The 20,585-nt window shown below is 47.8% G+C and overlaps 1 long non-coding RNA gene across 2 annotated transcripts; it reads left to right on the top strand.

Moving 5' to 3' along the window:
• Window positions 1-6,495: 6,495 nt before the first annotated feature.
• LOC311598961 lies at window positions 6,496-18,677 on the top strand. 2 transcript variants are annotated; one of them, XR_014779722.1, is made up of 5 exons: window positions 6,496-6,725; window positions 8,648-8,710; window positions 14,373-14,460; window positions 16,077-16,173; window positions 17,741-18,677. It is a non-coding gene; the product is annotated as an uncharacterized lncRNA (long non-coding RNA). The 2 variants fall into 2 exon arrangements; XR_014779723.1 differs by having other exon boundaries at window positions 8,644-8,710.
• Window positions 18,678-20,585: the final 1,908 nt, after the last annotated feature.

The following is a 20,585-nucleotide window of genomic DNA, read 5'->3' as shown; positions in this document are numbered from 1 at the left end:
GCCCCACCATCAGAGTTTCTCAGGTGGACACAAGAATGAATGGGTGGCCTGTGCAGTGGTGGCGCACGCCTTTAATCCTAGCAAAGGCAGGGATGAGTTTGAAGCCAAGCTGGTGCACAGAGGGAATTGCTGGACAGCCAGGGCTACACCGAGAAACCCTGTCTTAAAAAACAAACAAACAAACAAGTCAGTCATAGTGGCACAAGCTTTTAGCAGGCAGATCTATTTGAATTCAAGGCCAGTCTGGTCTACAAATCAAATTCCAGGACACCAGGGCTAAACAGAGAAACCCTGTCTTGAAAAAAACAAAAAACAAAAAACAAAACACAGTAACAGCAACAAAATACAAACCAGAACAAAAGAATGAATGAATGAATGAATGAATGAATGAATGAGGGCTGGTGAAATGGCTCAGCAAGCAAAGGGACTTGCAGCCAAGCATGATGACCTGACTTTAGTCTGTGGAACCCACATGATAAAAGGAAAGAATAGTCATATAGACTCCTCGAAATTGTCCTCTGACCTCCACGTTTACACATGTGCTCTCTCTCTCTCTCTCTCTCTCTCTCTCTCTCTCTCTCTCTCTCTCTTTCTCACACACACACACACACACACACACACACACACACACACACTAATTTTTAAGTAAATGAGTGAGAAAAAGAATAATTATCACACCAAAATACAAGCCCCACAGGGTAGACTGAGCCACTCAACCCAAGTGGCCTTGACAGTCACTAACTTTCTGCTTTCTTGCTAGTTATTTTAAGTGTTTAAGAAAGTGATCTGGGGGCCGGGTGTGGTGGTGCACACCTTTAATCCCAGCACTCGGGAGGCAGAAGCAGGCAGATCTCTGAGTTCAAAGTCAGCCTGGTCTACAAAGCAAGTCCAAGACAGACAGCCAAGGCTACCCAGAGAAACCCTGTCATGGAAAAAAAAAATATTTAAAGTGATCCATTTAAGCTGAGCCAGGAGGGGTAGACCTGTCATCTAAATCTCTTGGGATGCCCAGGACTCAAAGTTCAAAGCCAGATGAGAAAACTTCATGAGACCCTGTCTCAAAACAAAAGTAAAAAATCAAAGGCTCAATGGGAGCAGGGAAGACGGCTCAGTTGGTAAAAGTGCAGCCTGCGCAAGAACCCACTCAAAAAGGCAGGTGGTGGCTCTGCTTGTAATCCCAGTGTTGGGAGGCAAAGACACGGGGATCCCAGGGGCTTGCTGGCCAGTCCGTCTAGCCTACTGAGGTCCAGGTCCAAACCAAGAGAGAGCCTCTGTCTCCAAACAAACAAAGGGCTGGAGTGATGCTCTAAGGTTAAGACTCTGGCTGTTCTAGAAAACCCATTTGATTTTTAGCACTACATTGGGTGGCTTACAACTACCTGAACTCCAGCTTCAGGGAAGTCCATACCCTCTTCTGGCTTCCGAGGGCGCGTGCGCACACGCGCGCGCGCGCGCGCGCGCACACACACACACACACACACACACACACACACACACACACGGAATGACAGCAACAAGAACAACAACAACAAAACACGTTGCAATTATTATTATTGTCTTAACAAACTAAAAAGAATGACTCCTAAGGGCTGTCCTGGAACTTGCCATGTACACCAGGCTGGCTTTGAATTCACAGAGATCTACCTGTCTCTGTGCTGGGATTAAATGTACATGTATACTACCAGGCCTAAGACTTTAAAATTCCAGATGAAGAGGCTGGGGTGGGGGAGGGGATGGCTCCGTAGTTCTTGCACTGCTCTCACAGAGGAACTGTGTTTGTTTCCCAGCACCAGCATCAAGCAGCTCACAGCTGTCTGCAACTCCAACTCCTCCTTCTGGCCTCATCTGGCACTGCACTTCAGTGCACAATCCCACACACAAAGACACAGACACAGACACAGACACAGACACACACACACACACACACAGACACACACACACACACACACACAACTAAAATTTAAAATAGAGAGGCAGACAGATCTATAGGAGTTCAAGGCCACCTATATAGCAAGATCCAGGCCAGCCAGAGCTATATAGTGAAACTGTCTTAAGTAAGTAAATAGAATAGAATAGATAGATAGATAGATAGATAGATAGATAGATAGATAGACAGACAGACAGACAGACAGACAGACAGACAGACAGACAGACAGACAGGAGCTGGAGAGGAGATTGAGTGGTTAAGAGCACTTTCTGGTCTTCAAACAACCTAGGTTCAAGCCCCAGCACCCAAATGGTGGGTAACAACCATCTGTAATTCTAGTTTCTCAGGATCTGATGCTGTCTCCTGACGTCTGTAGGCACCGAGCACACATGTGGTACACACACAGACACCATCGCAAAATATTCACACAGAAAAGAAAATGAATAAATCTAATGGCTCCCACTAGCACTTGGGAGGCAGAAGCAGGAGGATCTCTGTGAGTTTGAGGCCAGCCTGGTCTACAAAGCTAGTCTAGGATAGCCAGAGCTATGGAGAGACTCTATTAAAACAACGACAACAATAACAAAATAGACCTGGAGAAATGTCTCAGAAATGAGAGAGTACTTCCTGCTTTTTCAGAGGTCCTGAGTTCCCGTTACTCACATTCAAAACCAGCCTGCAACTCCAGAGGATCTGACACTCTCTTTTGGCCTCCTCAGGCACCCGCATATACATACATATAAATACAAATAAACCTTTAAAGTACATTCATATGTATAAAATTCTAAATGTTTTAATGTAACATGGTCATTTTATAAACTGATGATGGAGCCCGATGTCTGGTTACAATCCTGACTCTGCCACTTGCTAGATTGTTGAGGCCTGTGTGAGAGGAAGAACAAACAGTCCACGGGGTCGTACAACCATGATGGGTGAGCCCTGGAGGGGCAGCGCCCCTAGGACTATGTGTCTTGAGGACTTCATGGAGCACAGCGCGATGGGTGAGCCTCAGAGGGGCAGCTCCCGGAGGACTACGTGTCCTGAGGACTTCATGGAGCACACCACGATGGGTGAGCCTCGGAGGGGTAGCTCCCGGAGGACTACGTGTCCTGAGGACTTCATGGAGCACACCATGATGGGTGAGCCTTGGGGGGCAGCGCCCAGAGGACTGCGTGTCCTGAGGACTTCATGCTGTTGTGGAGCATTGCTGTTTGCTGTCCTCGCGGTCGTCACATCACTCCTAATCTACGAGGTGTATGAACACGCCAAAGGTCTTCCAGCCCCACACTGGGCAGTGTCATTGGCGCTTACAATAACAGTGACTGATCTTTTTCAAGCACTGCAGCTGCAGCAGATTAATGATTCATCCACCACCGTCAGAAAGGACTCAGATGGAGATTGTTAGTAGCGTCACCACCCTTAGAAAGAACTTGGAGAAGTAGGTTGTTAGTAAAGTTACGATAAGATGTTTTTGCTAATGACTTTGATGTTAAAAAAAAAATCTTAGGGGACAATTTGAAGCTGAGAAAGGCACACTCTCTTAATAGTTAAACTGGGGAGTTTTTAAGGTCGGGGAACAAGAGCCATGGCAGCCTGACCAGCACTAGCTGACGTGCCTCTCTGGCTAATGCTGGGCTGGTGACCAAAGTGACGATCAATTTCTTTTTTTTTTTTTTTAAAGATACTTATTTATGCCGAGCATGGTGGCGCACGCCTTTAATCCTAGCACTCGGGAGGCAGAGGCAGGTGGATCGCTGTGAGTTCGAGGCCAGCCTGGTCTATAAAGCAAGTCCAGGACAGCCAAGGCAACACAGAGAAACCCTGTCTCGAAAAACAAAAAAAAAAACAAAAACAACAAAAAAAGGATACTTATTTATTATGTACATGAGTATGCTGTCTTCATGTACACGAGACGAGGGCATCTGATCATAGTACAGATAGTTGTGAGCCACCATGTGGGTGCTGGGAATTGAACTCAGGACCTCAGGAAGAGCAGCCAGTGCTCTTAACCACTGAGCCATCTCTCCAGCCCCAACATCAATTTCTTGTACCTATTTTTGCCTTCAGCTCCCTGATATGATTTAATAAAAAATTATGAGTAGGTGTGTACCTTGAGGATTTAAAATAGAAATGACTGGTTATTTCTTATATAAAAGTTTAGGTTTGTGATTCTTTTAATTTTTTTCTAAGATTACTTTTTAATATAAATAGTAAAATAATTGATCCTTTTTATTTTGTAACCACAAATTGCAGCCTGCCAGTAAGAGAAACTGGCTGAGAAAATTTTCTTTCTTGCTTACATTTTGTTAATCTATAATAAGTTGCTTAGTTTCAAAAGCATGTGGGTTCCTGGGAATAATTTGTTTTTCACCCATAATATGTAAAACATTTGATCATGTGAGGGTATTGGGGAACACTTTTTCTCTTACATATATTCATTGTAATCATTCACTTAAAGAAAAATATAATGTAACCACATTGTGAGTTTTATACAGCTTGAAGGATTTTGCTGGTATATATAAACTATAGGAGAAAAAATAAAGTTGTTGAGCTTGCTTCATCCTCTCTCTCTTCTCTCTCTCTCTCTCTCTCTCTCTCTCTCTCTCTCTCTCTCTCTCTCTGTCTCTGTGTCTCTCTTTGTATATATATATGTCTGTCTTTCTGTGTGTGTGTGTGTGTGTGTGTGTGTGTATACATATGTGTATGAGATTTCCCCTGCAGAGAGTTTTTCACCAGCCCCAGGAAGTCTTTCATTGGCCCAGAGAATAAAGTTTTGTTCCCTCAAAGAAAAGTCTACTGAGTGATCAATCGCCAACTCCACACCTACCTCAGTTTATCTGTTGTGTGTCAGAGGTGGCTTCTGTTTTTGTTTGTTTGTTGGTTTTGGTTTTGGTTTTTTTTGAGACAGGGTGTCTCTGTGTCTCCTTGGCTATTCTGGACTTTGTAGACCAGGCTGGTCTCAAACTCACCAAGATCCGCCTGCCTCTGCCTCCTGAGTGCTGGGATTAATGGCGTGCGCCTCTACACGCCTTCAGAACTGGCTTCTGACACTATGTGCCTCAATTTCTCTCCTAAACAAGGAGAATAATAATAGCTAAGAATAGCTAGTTCCTCAGGCATAGGGAAAGATATTTATTCCAAAAAACAAAAAAACCTAAGTGTTGGCAAAGGGGAAAGTGCCCTAAATTAACTATTATTATTATTATTATTCATTTGCCTCTAATATTTTGTTTTTATTATTAAGTCGATAGCAGAGGAACCAGCAAGCCAGAAGCTCACTGCCACTGTCTCTCTCTTGGCTGCTCTCCTGCCTTCGACAGAGGCTTTTTGCTTTGCCTAGGAGTGCAAAGCAGAGCAGGGAGGCCCTGAAGCCGCTGAAAGCTGTTCTTGACATTTCACCATGGCATGACCTGGTGCTGGTTTTGGCACCACTGAGAAGGTCATTCTTAGACATAGGTCCCTAGCCAGCCAGCAAAAGGCACATGGTGAAGTGTGGGGAGGGGGAGGGCACGGGTATGCTCAGCACACCGAATATAACACCTCTGTCCACTAAACATATACACTGTGGTGTCTATACCAAACCAGGCTCTGTGCCATTGCTATAAACAAAGAATGATCCTGCTGTTGGGGCTCAGGAGTCTGAAGTAGACACACAAAAAGGCAATGGGACTTCTGGTGGTGGCCATGCTGCAGGAGGGAGCAGAGATGACTCATCTTTTGATGAGTCAGTTCCAGGTCAGACAGTCAGAGGAAGCTATGGACACAGTACAGCCTGTTCAAAAGCAGTTCAGAAAAACCCAGCGTGGCCCAGGAACTGCAAGTTATTACAAAGAACACCATAGTGGGGTGGGGGTGGGTTGTGTATGTGACTGTGTGTGTGTGTGTGTGTGTGTGTGTGTGTGTATGAATGTGTGTTGTGTATATGTGTGAGTGTGTGCATGTGTGAGTGTGTGCATGTGTGTGTGTTGTATGTATGGTTGTATGTTTGAGTGTGTGTATATGTGTATGAGTGTGTTGTGTGTATGAGTGTGTGTGTGTGTGTGTGTGTGTGTGTGTGTGTAGAAAATGGGTGACAGTCTCAGTTTAGTCACTGACATTGGGTTATGACATTATTTACAGGACAGATTTTCTCTGTCCTTGATAACCTCATCAGTAAAATTCTTTCTTTCTTTTTTTTTCCCCCCTCTGAGTCTTTTCTACAGTGGAACAATCAGCTAATGCCTGTCTGTCTGTTCACAGAGAGGGAGAGACAGTTGCAAATCCTAAGAATGCAGGGGCAAGGGTCTGGGGTAACAGTTCTCAAGTGTCTGGTTGCATTAGAATCAGTGATGGCTTTTGGTTTGGTTTCGGTGCTGAGGGTGGGACCCCAGGGTCTTACATATGACGGGTAAGCACCCTACAACAAGCTACACCTCCACCTTTTTTTGTACTCTATTTTGAGACAGGGAGTCTCTCCATTTTCCATGGAATGTGTGACCCTCCTGCCTCGACTTCCGGAGTACCTAGAGTTACAGACCTGCGCCAGCAGGACTGGGTGTGAGGGCTTATAAACAAAGAGCAGCTTGCTGTTCCTCACGCCTCACCCCTGCCTAAGTCAGGCGGGCTGGAGTGAGTCCCCAGATTTGCATTTTTAACAAGTTCCAGCTGCTGCTGCTGCTGCTGCTGCTGTTGCTGCCGCCGCCACCGCTGCCCTGGGACCTCCCTCACAGTACAAGTGGCCCTGAAGAACAAAGGCAAGCTTTGTGGACTCTGGTCACAGAGGTCAGAGACCCCACACAGAGCAGAGCCCAAGAATCTGGTAGGATCTGTTCCCCAGGACCCCGTGTCTATGGGGTGGACACGGGTAGAACAGAATCGGGGCGGGGGGGGGGGGGAGGGCTGCCTATAAATCACAGGCTACACAGAGGCCCCACCCCCGCTCAAGCTCAGCTTTTCTGGTTTGAATTTGCACACCCTGAGCAGGTTTTCACTAGGGTTGGCTGGTCAAAGTCCAGCTTTAGAACCTAACTGCCCACCGCGGGAGACAGGATTCCCCCTCCCCCAGGGCGCAGAGCGGGGAGAGGAAACCCTGCGAGCTGACGCACAAACAAATAGTCTGAGCTCACGGAGGCTGCCAGGCTCGCATCGACCAGCAATTATTTCTTGTAAATTGCTTTCCGGGTTATGTTCAGAACATGTACGTGTGAGTCCCTGACAACAAACACTCCGAGGACACGGGGCGGGGAGGGGGGAAGGGCGGCTAGCTACGGAGTGGTCTGTTGGCGAAGGGGAGCCTCAGTCTGCATCTTCAGCCAAAATTCAGAGAACGTTGAATATTGGAACTTAGAACTATTAGAATCTCCCATTCCCCTTTATAACATTTTGCCAGATGGCAGTCTGGCCGCTTGTTCAAACATTCACTTGTATCTATTCAACACTGATTGATAATGGTTCTTTGCCAGGCTCCGTGAGGTCCACAGTCTGTCTTTTAAGAAGATGGTAGCAAGGACAGCTCTTCCGTTAAAAGCATTGGCTGCTCTTCTAGAGGACACAGGTTCAATTCCCAGCCACTACATGGTGGCTTCCAACTGTCTACAATGCCAGTCCCAGGGGATCCAATGGTCTCTTCAAGCATCGCATACACACATGTGGTACACAGATACGCACGAAGGCAAAAAGAACTATACACACAAAACAAACCTTTAAAAAAAGAAGAAAGAAAGAAAAAGCAACAGTGGCTCATGCCTATAGGCCTGCCATGGGTGTGCTATTGGCGTGCTATAGGCACACTATAGGTGTCTATAGGCGATGGTTAATCTGGCCAGGGACTTCAGGCCGGAAATGGTGTCTGAAACAAGTCCTGAATGTACTAATACAAACACTGACATACGACAGGAGTTTTGTGGGGGGCGGGGGAGGTCACGCAGGAAGAACCACAGATGAGGGGGCAGGCGGTTGGGAGTAGCTCTCTTTGGGTGACAAGGTGAGTTAATGGCAAGACGTGGTGCTGGTGCTGGGAAGCGGGCCCCCGAAGCCTCCCTTTGCCCTATGAAGAGGTGGGATTTTAACTGGACAGTAATGGGGAGACACAGAACAGCAGTTTATGGGAGAACTTGTTCTGCATTTCATGACATATTAACCTGCAGGGCTCTCTGCTTTGGGGAACCTGTTGAATTCCTGCCCTGGGGTGGGGGTGGGGGTCTCAGAATAGCTCAGAAGTCTATAGGACAGCAGTGGCTTATCTGCCCCAGATGCCTCATCTCGGAGGCCACCACTACGCTCTCCTTTATGTGCTCAGGGGCAACTGAAACCAAGCTGTAGGCAAGTGTCCAGGAGAGAGAGCCACATGTGGAGCACCCCCGGGATTTCGAGTGGCTCCTGGCACACCTCCTGCACGTCCCCCACTGGATGTTCCACGGGGGGTGGGGGGTGGGGGGGTCAGGGGGGGGTTGTTGCTTGAGCACATGCTGTGACCCTGCTTGGGATGGACCCTATCCATAGGGACTCACTAGAAAAAAGAGTCTGACCTATGAAACCCCTAAAAACAGTCAGAGTTGTCAGGTAAATGTAGCGTGTGGGGTGAGGACCATTAGACTGCAGATTCTAATACCAGAGAGAAGAAATCATCTGCAGTCCTTTGTGGAAGACGGCTAGCTGAGTTTGAGCTGGGCGGAACAGGGCAGCAGTTGATGGTCTCAAACTGAGCAAAGTGTGTCTTTTGTTTCTTTGTTTATGAGACAGGGTCTGAGTAAGCCAGGCTGGTGATTTGCTGCTGTTTCTGGATACCAATTGTTGGGATTACAGGTATGAACTACCACATCTGGCTTTGACTTCATATTTTAAAGATGGGACCGCCTAGACCGGAGGTTGGGGCTAGATGGCTCAGCGGTTAAGGGCACTGGCTGCTCTCCCAGAGAACCCAGGTTCAGCCGCTAGCACCCACACGGTGGCTTACATTCATCAGTAACTACCCTTCCAGGGGCTCAGACACACACGAGGGGTACATACATGTAGGCAAACACTCATGCACATAAAATAAAAATTATTAAGACTAAAAGCAAAGATGGGACCATTTCTAGCTCCACCCTGGACCACAGCAGCCAACATAGTTAACAATTTTTTGCCCTGAGATTTGGGAACAAAGAAATAAAACCATCTTAATTCCTGTCCTCGAGAGACCTCTCGACCTACTGGGAAGGACTAGTAAATTAAATAGTTGGTGACAATACAGTGCGAAGAAGATTTCTTCCTTCACAAGTTCAGGGCAAGATCGGCGCGTGGTGCAGCGAGGGCTCCATCTCCGCGTGCCTTTCTCTTCAGAGAAGGAGCTCCCTTTGTGTCTTCCCCGCCTCACTCCTGGTTCCTTCACCCCACCTCTCTCCTGGTGAGTTTCCATGGAGACCGCAAGCCCCTCGAAGCTTCCGGCGTTTCCGCACCCCTCCCCCCTCGCCATCTCTCTTGGCTGCAGATTCCCTCTAGGATTGATAATATCCAGAACTTTCCCCAGGCAGGAATTATTATCCGCATTCGGTTATCACTGAAAGCTGAGACCGTGACATTAAGCGATGTGCTCCTGGCTCCGCCCGCTGCCAGTCTCAAGCCCGGACACTCTCCGCCATGCACACTGCAGCTTTCTGCGTGCCGGGCCATCCAACTCGCCTTATTTCCCTTTTTACCCTTCTCTATCTTTGATAGTTCAATTTTTTTTTCTTATAAGAAAATCAGAACGTGTTCCGACTAAAACGACAAATGGCGTGAAGTTCAATCCTTACATTAAGCGTCTTTAAATCTATTCTTGGATTCGCTGTTTCAAGTCCTTTGTGAACTGAAAATAGTGCTGGATGATAAAGAGCTGCCAAAAAGCCACCTCAGAATGTCCCAGCCCCGATTGTGTTCAGGCAACAATGATAATCGCATTCTCGAGCCTTGCAATATGCCCGAGTGCGTTAAGAAAAACCACTGATGACCATGCCAAATTGACCCAACCCAGAGAGAATTTAGATACAAGGTACCAAGTGGTTAGATCTGTAAGTCCAGGAGAACTTCAAAACCCGGACATACGGAAACGAGAATGTTCTACAAGGCTGTTTTCCAATCCCGTGAGCCAGTTTTGGCTTCTACACATTAATTTGAAGGTGTCGCTCGTACATGGGAACCACACAGATGTGAGGGGACTGTGGAAACGTTGACACACTTATTATATGTCATCTGTTGTCATTCAATGTCATCTGTTGTCATTCAATGAACATACGGAGCTGCAGGCAGACTTTGGAATGTTGAGTGCTTACACGGAGGCCCTGCGTTCCGTTTCCAGCCCCCACACGGTGCCTCACAACCACCTCTAACTCCAGCTCTACAGGATCTGAAGCAATGTAAGCCCTCCTTGGCTGCTGCACACGCTTGGTGTACACACACACACACACACACACACACACACACACAACAATAAACATCAGAGAAAGGTGTCTTAGATTTTTTTTCTCAGCCCCCTCCCCCTCCCCTTTGTCACGTTGATTGTGAAATGGTCTTTTGTTAGCACAGGTGATATGAAAAGTCTGGGCCTCCTGGACCTGATTCTAATCTCAGAATCCAGTGGGTCTGAAGTTCTTGCTCTGTCCGTCTGCGAAGTCCAAGTCTGGTGGTGGCCAGCACAGGGTGGGGACTAAGGTCAGAAGGGTCCCAGGCCCCTAAGAGCTGTCTCTGCTGCCCGCCTCATCCCCCAGGCTCAGCCATGGAGCTCTTCCATTACTTCCAACTACAGCACTTTGTCAGTGTCTCTGGAATAAGGTGGGCGCAGGGGAACCGACCTGACCCCTCCTCTTACCAGCCTCACAAGTCCCAAGCGTCTTTTCCTTTTCCTGGAAGCTCCCTACACTCCAGGCCAGACAGTGTTCCTCTCTTTGCAGGTTCTGTCTGGTACGTGGAGTTCTCTCCCTGATGGCCTCATAGGAGGAAGCTGCTGACTCACCCCAGCCTTTGAATAAGCCTCCTGGGGAGTTGTAAACAAACAACCCCACCCCCACCCCACCCCCACCCCCGTGTGAGATAAGCACCTCCCCCCAATGAGTCCTGCTCTGTGAACTACTGTTTATTGGGCTTTACTTTGAGAAGCCTGGGAGACCTCAACACAAACACATCACCTAGAGGCCACCTCCCCCCCCAGCACGGGAGTCCTTCAGTTAACCTTCCACACTCTATGGCTGCGCCTTGGGAGCCCCCACAGGCAGCGGGAGCAGAATTACGAACAGGTGGAGTTGGGTGTGTGCAGGAGAGAGCAGGGGGACTCGCAGGTGATGGTCTGATGACCCTCCCCACCCACTCCTATGAAGTAACACCAACCAGCCACATCCTATGTGGGGAATGGCTTCACATGAAGCGGGAAGGACCGTATTCCACAACAGGGATCCGTGGGTTCTGATGGGATCCCGCTTCACAAAATGAAACAGAGCACCACATGTTCCTGTGAGTTCTCACACACGTGTGGACATCACCAGTGCCACCCATGTGCTACTCAGACAATTGGGTCTCAGCCCACACAGTCTATAGGGTTCCTTTGAGCCGGCGCCTCATCTTGGTGTTAGAATGTGGTGGTTGAAGCCGGGTGGTGGTGGCACACGCCTTTAACTCCAGCACATGGGAGGCAGTACAAAATAAAATAGAATTAAATTAAAAAATAAAATAAAAGAGCCTGTGAGCTCCTCCAAGGGATCACTGCCATTTTGTATGGATGGTTGACCCCCGCATGCAGGCTATTTCTGCAGAATAAATACTCTTTATTTTTGCATACTATTTGAGTCTGGGGTCTTCCTTCAGCCATTTTCAGACCCTTATAATAGTTGAGCTGTTTGTTTCAACCACTCAGGGGGCAGACCACTCAGGGTTTTCTAAGGGAACACTACCAGTACAATTAATATGAATTTATATAAATAGAGGCTACAAGGCTGGTTCGTTGTTCAATTGGAGAGGCTGGGTTTTCTCCACAGTCCCAGTCTGTGTCTGAAAACCCGGTAGATTGCTGGAGAGCAGCTGCTGCCTAGTCTCTGATGGAAAGTGGAAATACAGGTTCTAACATCAGCTGATGAATCAGCAGCAGCAGCACGTTAAACTAACCAGAGGGAAGGCCAGTGGAGCAAATGGCGAATAATCACCCCTTTGCCGCCCCCCCTCCTTTTATCCAAGATGCCACATGTGGGGTTGGTCTCCCCAAGGTGGTTCTTCAGGCAAGGCCCCCACTCAAGTGATTCTAATGGGAGGCAATTTGAGACTAAAATCAACCATTATTACACTTTGTTTGTTTGTTTGTTTTTAAAGACACGTGGTTCTCCCCCCCCCCCAGGATTTACTTATTATTATGTATACAGTATGCATCAGATCACATTATAGATGGTTGTGAGCCACCATGTGGTTGATGGGAATTGAACTCAGGACCCCTGGAAGCACAGTCAGTGCTCTTAACCACTGAGCCATCTCTCCAGCCCTTGTTTTTGTTTTTTGAGACAGGGTTTCTCTGTGTAGCCCTGGCTGACCTGGATGATCACTGTAGATCAAGCTGGCCTTGAAATTACAGAGATCCACCTGCCTCTGCCTCCCAAGTGCTGGGATCAAAGTGCAGGCTCTTTTAAAGGCTTCTAGGGAAATCCTATCTGTGGCTATGTTACTCTAACTAGGTTTGGCCAGTGCCAGGGGAGGATACATGACTCCAGTTGGCATTGGCCTGTACCTGTGGAGGCAGGCTGGTGCTCACGGAGGCTATGTGACCCTAACTGGGATTGGCTGGCATCTGCAAAGGCTGGCCGGTGCCTGTGAAGGCTACATGACTGTAGCCATGGGCCTTTTAGCAATGTCTGATCCTTTCACTATACAGTGTCCACAATAATGTACTGTGATAGAAAGGGATGTTGTAGACATCACTTAGACACCCAGCACTTGAGAGGTGGAGGCAGGAAGATCAGGAGTTCAAGGTCATCTTTGCCTACACAGGGAGTTTGAGGCCAGCCTGGGATACATACAAACTTGTCTCAAAAACAGAAACAAGTGGTTGGCGAGACAGCTCAGAGGTTAAGAGCACTGGCTGCTCTTCCAAAGGTCCTGAGTTCAATTCCCAGCAACCACACGGTGGCTCACCATCATCTACAATGAGATCTGGTGCCCTCTTCTGGCCTGCAGATGTATGTGCAGGCAGAACATTGTATACATAAATAAACAAATCTTAAAAAACAAAAACAAAAAAACAGGAACAAGGGTGCTGGAGAGATGGCTCAGAGGTTAAGAGCACTGACTGCTCTTCCAGAGGTCCTGAGTTCAATTCCCAGCAACCACATGGTGGCTCACAGCCATCTATAATGTGATCTAATGCCCTCTTCTGGCATGCAGGCATACATGCAGACCGAGCACTGTATACATAATAAATTTTTTTTTAATCTTAAAAAAAAAAGAAAAGAAAAGAAAACTAAGCTGGGCATGGTAGCTCTCGCCGTTAATCCCAGCACTCGGGAGGCAGAGGCAGGTGGATCACTGTGAATTTGAGGCCAGCCTGGTCTACAAAGTGAGTCCAGGACAGCCAAGGCTACACAGAGAAACCCTGTCTGGAAAAAACGGGGAGGGTGGGGGGCAGAAACAAGACAAAAAGGAAGATGTCTAAACAGAACATATCACAAAGATGTCTATCATCAGGCCCATGCTGGTCACTGCTGGTCACTAATGCACTATGGGCTCTTGTGCACTGCAGACACCTGCAGTAACCTCTGACCGCCCTTGCCCTTCTGCTTAATTCCCACCAGACTCAAAGTCCAGTTGGGGCATGAACTTGGCCAAATCCAGGCCCACACAGGATCAGAGGATAACATCATGGATTCCTCCAAAGAGGAAAATAATTAGGATGAGGGATGACCCAAAGCCATCTGTCCACCTTAACAGTCAAGGATCTTGAACAAGATGATAGCCCATTTTACAGATGGGAAGACTGAGGCTGTGGAAGATTTATATGCCCTCACCCAGCCTCACAGAAATAGAGGAGCCCCATAGGCTCTGAAATGGATAGGAGTTGGTTTTCTTCCCCCTTGGCAATAGCTCTTGCTAGGGGTGTTTGCTTGAAGAAGGTTTTCAAGACTCATTTATATTCCCCGGGACTCTGGAGATGGTGTTTGATCCGAAGAGAGTCTTATGCAGAGAGCCACAGTCGCCACCAGCACCAGAACTCATCTTCAATATCATCACAGCGTTCCTTTCCACTCATTGGGGCCTCACAGAATCTCAGTTTGAGGCTCAGAGTGTTTTCCTGGCTGTGGTAAATTCACAGCGCCTGCCAGAGCCAGCAATCCGACCCAGGGCTCTTGTTTCCAGAGTCCACTCTAGCATCTGGCCCCTCAGAGCCTCACACAGGACATGCCGGCATCACACAGAGCACCAAGGCAGGAAGAGAGAGGCCTGGGCCGTGTTTACACCCTGTCACTCTTGTCATTGGCAGGAAAGCTGAGTTCCTGAGGGACGTGAGAACTGTGCTTCATCGCACGGCACCGCTGATGAGGTCCACACACAAGAGCTCGCAGTTAGAGGTAGGTGTTCAACCTCGGCATCGTGGAGTTTGTTTGAAAGCCAAGTGACTAAGATGGACATCAGATGTTGGGTACAGGAGCTGGCTGAGGGGTGGGCTCCCCGTGAGAGGAAAGGGCAGTAGAATGGCTAGAAAGGAACGCTTTGCCACTCCAGAAAATTCTGTCATCTCAAAGTCAGGAAATGTCTGCACATGTTAAGAATCAAGTATCCTCTCCTGGTTGGAACTGATTGGCACAGACTTAAATTTGTGAATTATTGGAATAGCGTGGTAGGGTGGGAGGTGGAGCCTGAAGGTAATTAGACTCAAGTAGGCCAACAAGCTGGACAGTCTGTGACTGTTAGCACCTTGACCTGAGGCCCACACCTCCACACCTGGAAATTTCCATGTGCTTTTGCCCTGTCCCCAGTCCTTCCAGAGGCAGCTGAGACAGTACCATGAAACTTTTGTGACTCTCATACCAGGTGGGATTGTCCTCTGGTCTCCCAGAAGCCCCCCACAGCTTCTGTGTCGTGACATTGGCCACACTGGCTCTTAGGACCTTCTGTATCTGTCTTGTCCATTGCAATCTGTTAGCTCCCATGCGTGGACAGTGGCTGTCTGAAAGAGTAGAGGGAGAAATGGAGGGAAAAAAAAATGCCCAGGAAAAGCCAGCCCTCATCTTAGCTCCTCCTCTCTCTGCACCCCCTGGAGTCCAGGCTGAGGGACAGCCGGCTCCATCTTACCCAGTCCAGAACTTGGCTTCAGACCAGCTTTCTCTGGTAATGAATCAGTCACATCCCCAAATAACTCTGGCTAAGTGCCCTGCTTCCGACCAAACTCAAGGGTCCTGAGTTGCAGAGATGCTGGCTCCCCCACCTCCCCGCTGCCACCGCTATGCCCAGTGTTCCATGGGCCACTGCCAGCACTCAGGGACATTACCCAAGAGCGTCACACAGTTAGAATGCACGCTGTGCAGACACTGATGTCACAGAAGTACTTAAGGCCCTGGATTGGCCGGACACCGGAAACATTTCCAAGAAGAGCAGACAGTAATAGGGAACAAGGCGGGCAGCATTAATGGACAGTAAGTTGGCGCTGCCTCCTCTCCCTCTTCTTCCTGTGTGTGTGGTTTTTTGTTTGTTTGTTTGTTTGTTTTCGAGACAGAGCTTCTCTGTGTATCCTTGGCTGTCTTAGACTCACTTTATAGACCAGCCTGGCCTTGAACTCACAGAGATTGCCTGCCTCTGCCTTGTGTGCTGGGTAAAGGCTTCCCAGGCCAATCTTAAACTCGCTGTGTAAACAGCCGTGACCTTGACCTTGCGATCTTCCTGCGTCCATCTCCCTAGTGCTGGGATTACAGTCATGGGCCACCATGTCAGTTTAATGGGGTCCTGGGGATTGAACCCAAGGCTCTGTGCATGCTAGGCAAGCACTCTGCCAACCGAGCTAGAGCCTCAGCTGCACCACTTGGTTCTTTAAGGAGCCCTTTCAGGGCACCAGGCTAGGGCATGTTGGAGACTCACACTGAACCCCTGACATGTAACTAAGCAAGGAGGGTGCCAGGACATCTGGAAGAAGGCTTTTTAGGGACTTACATTCCAGAACATGCTAACGTTCTGACACGCTATGTTCCAGAGTTGCAAGACCTCCTGCCCCACCCATACGCCACGCCATCAGCCAGCGACACAGCTAAAACTGCAAGGAATTATTCTTCTCTTCGCTCCGTAGAGCAGTAAGTTTAATGTTTTGGGGGACTGTAAACCTCCTTGAAGCAAACATTAAAACTGATAAAAATGTATGGTCCCTTCTCCCTGGCGAGAAATATACATGTAAATTTTACAAAGCACTTCACATATGCAGTGACTCTTGGCTGAATCCTTACACTCTGAGAGCTATTCCATTTCACCCTGCCTTGATCCAGAGGACATTTTAAAATAAATCAAACTCATCAGGTTTAAGACAAGTCAAGAGGAGACTGGATGAAAAACAGAGTAGGAACTAAGTAGAGCCTGGGACGAGACTGGCACATACCACCGCGACCGACACAGCAAAGTTTGTGTCATAGATCTGAGACTCTAGCAACCAAGGTAAAAAGGGAAACATGTCACTTACACGGGTCATGGCATTCATGAGATTAAAAACAAACCACTTATTCCTCAGAAGATGCACAGCTCGATGAGATCCCCTTCTGAAAGCCTGAAGGCTGACAAAGGACAGGTCTGAGAAGATCCTCCCACACAGGCAGAGGGACCGACGGCTCCTCTTTTGCCTGGAACTCTCCTGGTTTTAGTGCAGCCCACATTCTAGGCAACTGAGAAGGCTGGTCTCACTTCTTTAATATAAATTCTTATTTACTTATTCATTCATTCACTTGTTTATTTATTATTTATGTGTATGCATTGGTGTTTTGCCTAAATGTATGTCTTTGTGAGGGTGTCAAATTTCTTGGAACTGGAGCTACAGACCGTTGTGAGCTGCCATGTGGGTGCTGGGAATTGAACCCTGGTCCTCTGGAAGAACGGTCAGTGCTCTTAATTGCTGAGCCATTTCTCCAGCCTTGACTGGCCTCATTTTTGAGTTACAGTTTGGCCAAGGCTTATGTGTGGGCCACAGAGATGGCTCAGCAGGTAAAGGCACTTGCTGCCAAGCCTGATGGCCTGAGTGTCACCCTCCAGGATCCTCAAGAACTGACTCCATCAAGTTGTCCTTTGACCTCCACAAGCATGCTGTATGTAGCATCACATGTTTGGGGTTTTTTTTTATATTTTTATTTTATGTATCAGGTTTTTGCCTGCATAAATGTCTGTGCACTGCTTGCACGTCTGATGCCCATGGAAGGCAGAAGAGGGGTTCAGGCACCCTGGAATTGAAGTTACAGATGGTTGTGAGCTGCCATTAAGTGTTGGGAATCAAACCCAGGTCCTCTGGAAGAGCAGCCAGTGGTCCTAACGGCTGAGCCATCTCTCCAGACCTCCCCTCTCATATTTTTCTAAAAGCTATGTAAGCCAAGAGTATAACCTAGTGGGAAGAGAATATGTTTACCACACCCAAGAGTCTCCATTCCATCCCCAGTGTGGGGGTGGACATGGGGTGGGGGGAGGGGAGGGGGACAAACCACAACAAAACTACTTCATCTTAGTCAAGTCTGCAAAATTGTAAATAATGAAAATTATTCTTGGGGTTTTTTTTCCTGATTTTGCATTTGTTTGGTTTTTGATTATTATTGAGACAAGATTTCATGTAGCCCAGGCTAGCCTAAAACTCTTTAAACTGCTCATCCTCCTGCTTCTACTTCCCAGATGCTGTATTACAGATGTGCACTACCACATGCAGCTCAAAATCCCATCTGTGACGTCCCTCACTATTTACCCATGAAGTAAAGCACAGCACTGTCACCAAGCAGGCACAATTGTTTCTTCTCTGTCCATGGAATAGACTACAGTTCTCTTGGTGTGAGAGGTAATGAAAATGCTGGCTTGCTCAAGGATGACACCACTAGAACCATCGTCAGCATGCAAAACGCACACACATGAAGGAATTTAAGAGGCTCCTCGACACTGGGACTCACTCACGGAAGGGACAGTCTTACCTCTGCCTTGACACACTCACTTTGAAGGGTACATGCCATATAGTTAGTATAAAGTCCATTTTTCTATTTTGGTCTCTCTCTAGTCTTTCTATAGCAAATATAATTGATTTTCTGTAGCTAAAGAAAAACTGTATCTAGCTTACAAAATTGTTATAAGAATTAAAAAGACTATGGCGGGCGTGGTGGTGCACGCCTTTAATCCCAGCACTCAGGAGGCAGAGGCAGGCGGATCTCTGTGAATTCGAGGCTAGCCTGGTCTAAGCGAGTCTGGGACAGCCAAAGCTAACACAGAGAGACTCTGTCTCAAAAACAAACAAGACTAGGTATTGTGGCTGTGACTGCTGTGGCTGACAGGTCACTTGGGTTGGGTTTGGTCCTCCGGCACCAGCTTACAAAGAGTAATCTCCAAGTATATGAAACACAGGTAGAGCCAGGCAGTAGCGGTGCACACCCTTGATCCCAGCACATGGGAAGCATAGGCAGGCTGATTTCTGTTAAGTTTGAGGCCAGCCTTGTGTACAGAGCAAGTTATAGGACATCCAGGGCTACACAGAGAAACAAAAATAATAATAATAAGAGCTGGGTGTGGTGGCGGCCGGTGGATCGCTGTGAATTCGAGGCCAGCCTTGTCTACAAAGCGAGTCCAGGACAGCCAAGATAACCCTGTTTCGGAAAACAAAACAAAACAAAATACAAAAAAACCACCCAAAAATAATAATAAATAAAAAATAAATAAGCTGTGCAAGGTGGCTCACACTTGTAATCCCAGTACTTGGAAAGGCAGAGGCAGAAGGATCACTGTGAGTTCGGGGCCAGCCTGGTCTACAAAGCAAGTCAAGGACAGCCAAGGCTACACATAGAAACCCTGTCTCAAAAATAAACAAATAAATACATTAAAATTTTTACAAATTAAACACAAGTTGTTTGTTTTGTGTTTTTAGATTTCTGGTTTGTTTACTTATTTGAAACAGGGTTTTATGTAGCCCAGGATGGCCTTAAACTCCTGAGTCTCTTGCCTCTACCCTCTGAGTGCTTGGATCATAGGCATATGACACCACGTGTGGAACTGAGGATGGAATGCAGACTCGATAAGCACTCCACCAACTGAGCTACAACAGCCCCAGCCCTTCTCTCCTGTACAGTAATTCTGCACAGAAGCTCTGTTGAGAATTGCAAAAAAAGACAGGCTGTAGGGGCCAGCCCTCTGTACTCATAAAGGACAACAGAGGCTCCCTCAGACTTTTCCAGAGCAAGATGCGTTCAGTGGGAGAGTGGGCTGTGTGGCCTTGCCCCCCTCACCAAACACACCCAGAGGGCAACAGCTCCTGAGTGCCTGGTGTTTAGACTGCCCGGCTCCCTCCCCTGTGGCTAGATGGCCCATGGGGGCAGCCAGCCCTGGCTGGCTGGGATCTGTCTGGAGGACTGGCACCCTGGGCTGTGTGCCAGAAAACCAGCCACAAACCGATGAGCCACAGAAAGTGAAAACATGACACTGTGGAATGCTGTGCAGATGTGAGGGGCTGGGATTAGCTTGCCGAGGTGAGTTCAGAGGTCGGAGAGACCAGAGCTTGGACTGTGCCTGCAAGAAAGGAGGGGGCAAGTGGGATTGATTCACAGGCTCAGAGCGGAATATACCTGACACTATTCCCCAGAGGCTTAGAAACAATGGCTAGACAGATACCCACTGCAGCGGACATTCTAGGAAAATGGCCGGAAGTCTGACCTAACTGTCAGGACGGCACCTTCTGAGCTACCACTTCACACTGCTGTGATCATCAACCTCTCTCCCAAGACTCAGTTCACGCGCCTGTTAAATGGGAATACTGTGACATGCCTCTACGGTAAGCTTGTGCCGAGGATGATCAGATAACTGACACTTCTCCACGGTATTTCATTTACGTCAGTCCTTTTCAGCATGTTGTATGTATGTATGCAAACGTCATCCTCACACTAACCCAGGGAAGGGATTTCTGGTTGGTTTGTTTGTTTTTGTTCCTCTGTGTAGCCTTGGCTGTCCTGGACTCGGTTTGTGATTTTTTTCTGTTTTTTTTTTTTTTTTTAAATCCTCACTTTCGAGGTGATAAAATAGCAGCTCAGAGAGGCTAAGTAACTTGCCCCCAATCACACAACTAATACGTGGTGGAGACAGGACTGAACTTCCAATGGAGACCATTGCTCACGGATCGGCTATTGCCCGCGTCTCCGTGAAGTACAGTCACTTTCTTGCACCCAAGAAATGCCCTCTCTCTATCAGCTGCCAGCGTCACAACTGCATTTTAACAGCTTTATTGGGTTATATTTTGCACATTCCAATTACATTCTGGCTATTAGGGACTCTTTCTGACACCAAGCGTAAAACCCCTCACATCAGGCCTCTCTTGTCTGTGGTTTCCGGTGTGACCCCCAGAATTTGTCGAGCGCCGGGCTTCTCCCTTGCATCTGTACAGTCTCGAAGAGATTTGCAGTAACAGCCCAGCCTGCCTAGCGTGGTGGCTACGGCTAGCTTCCTTCCTGTCGGCTGGTGACTCAGCCATTAGCCTAAATGATGGGATCAT

This window comes from Acomys minous (assembly GCF_964271855.1).
Source record: "Acomys minous genome assembly, chromosome: 6".
In the NCBI taxonomy this organism is placed as follows: domain Eukaryota; kingdom Metazoa; phylum Chordata; class Mammalia; order Rodentia; family Muridae; genus Acomys; species Acomys minous.
The sequence above is the reverse complement of the archived record's forward strand: the minus strand, read 5'-3'. Positions and strand labels throughout refer to the sequence as shown.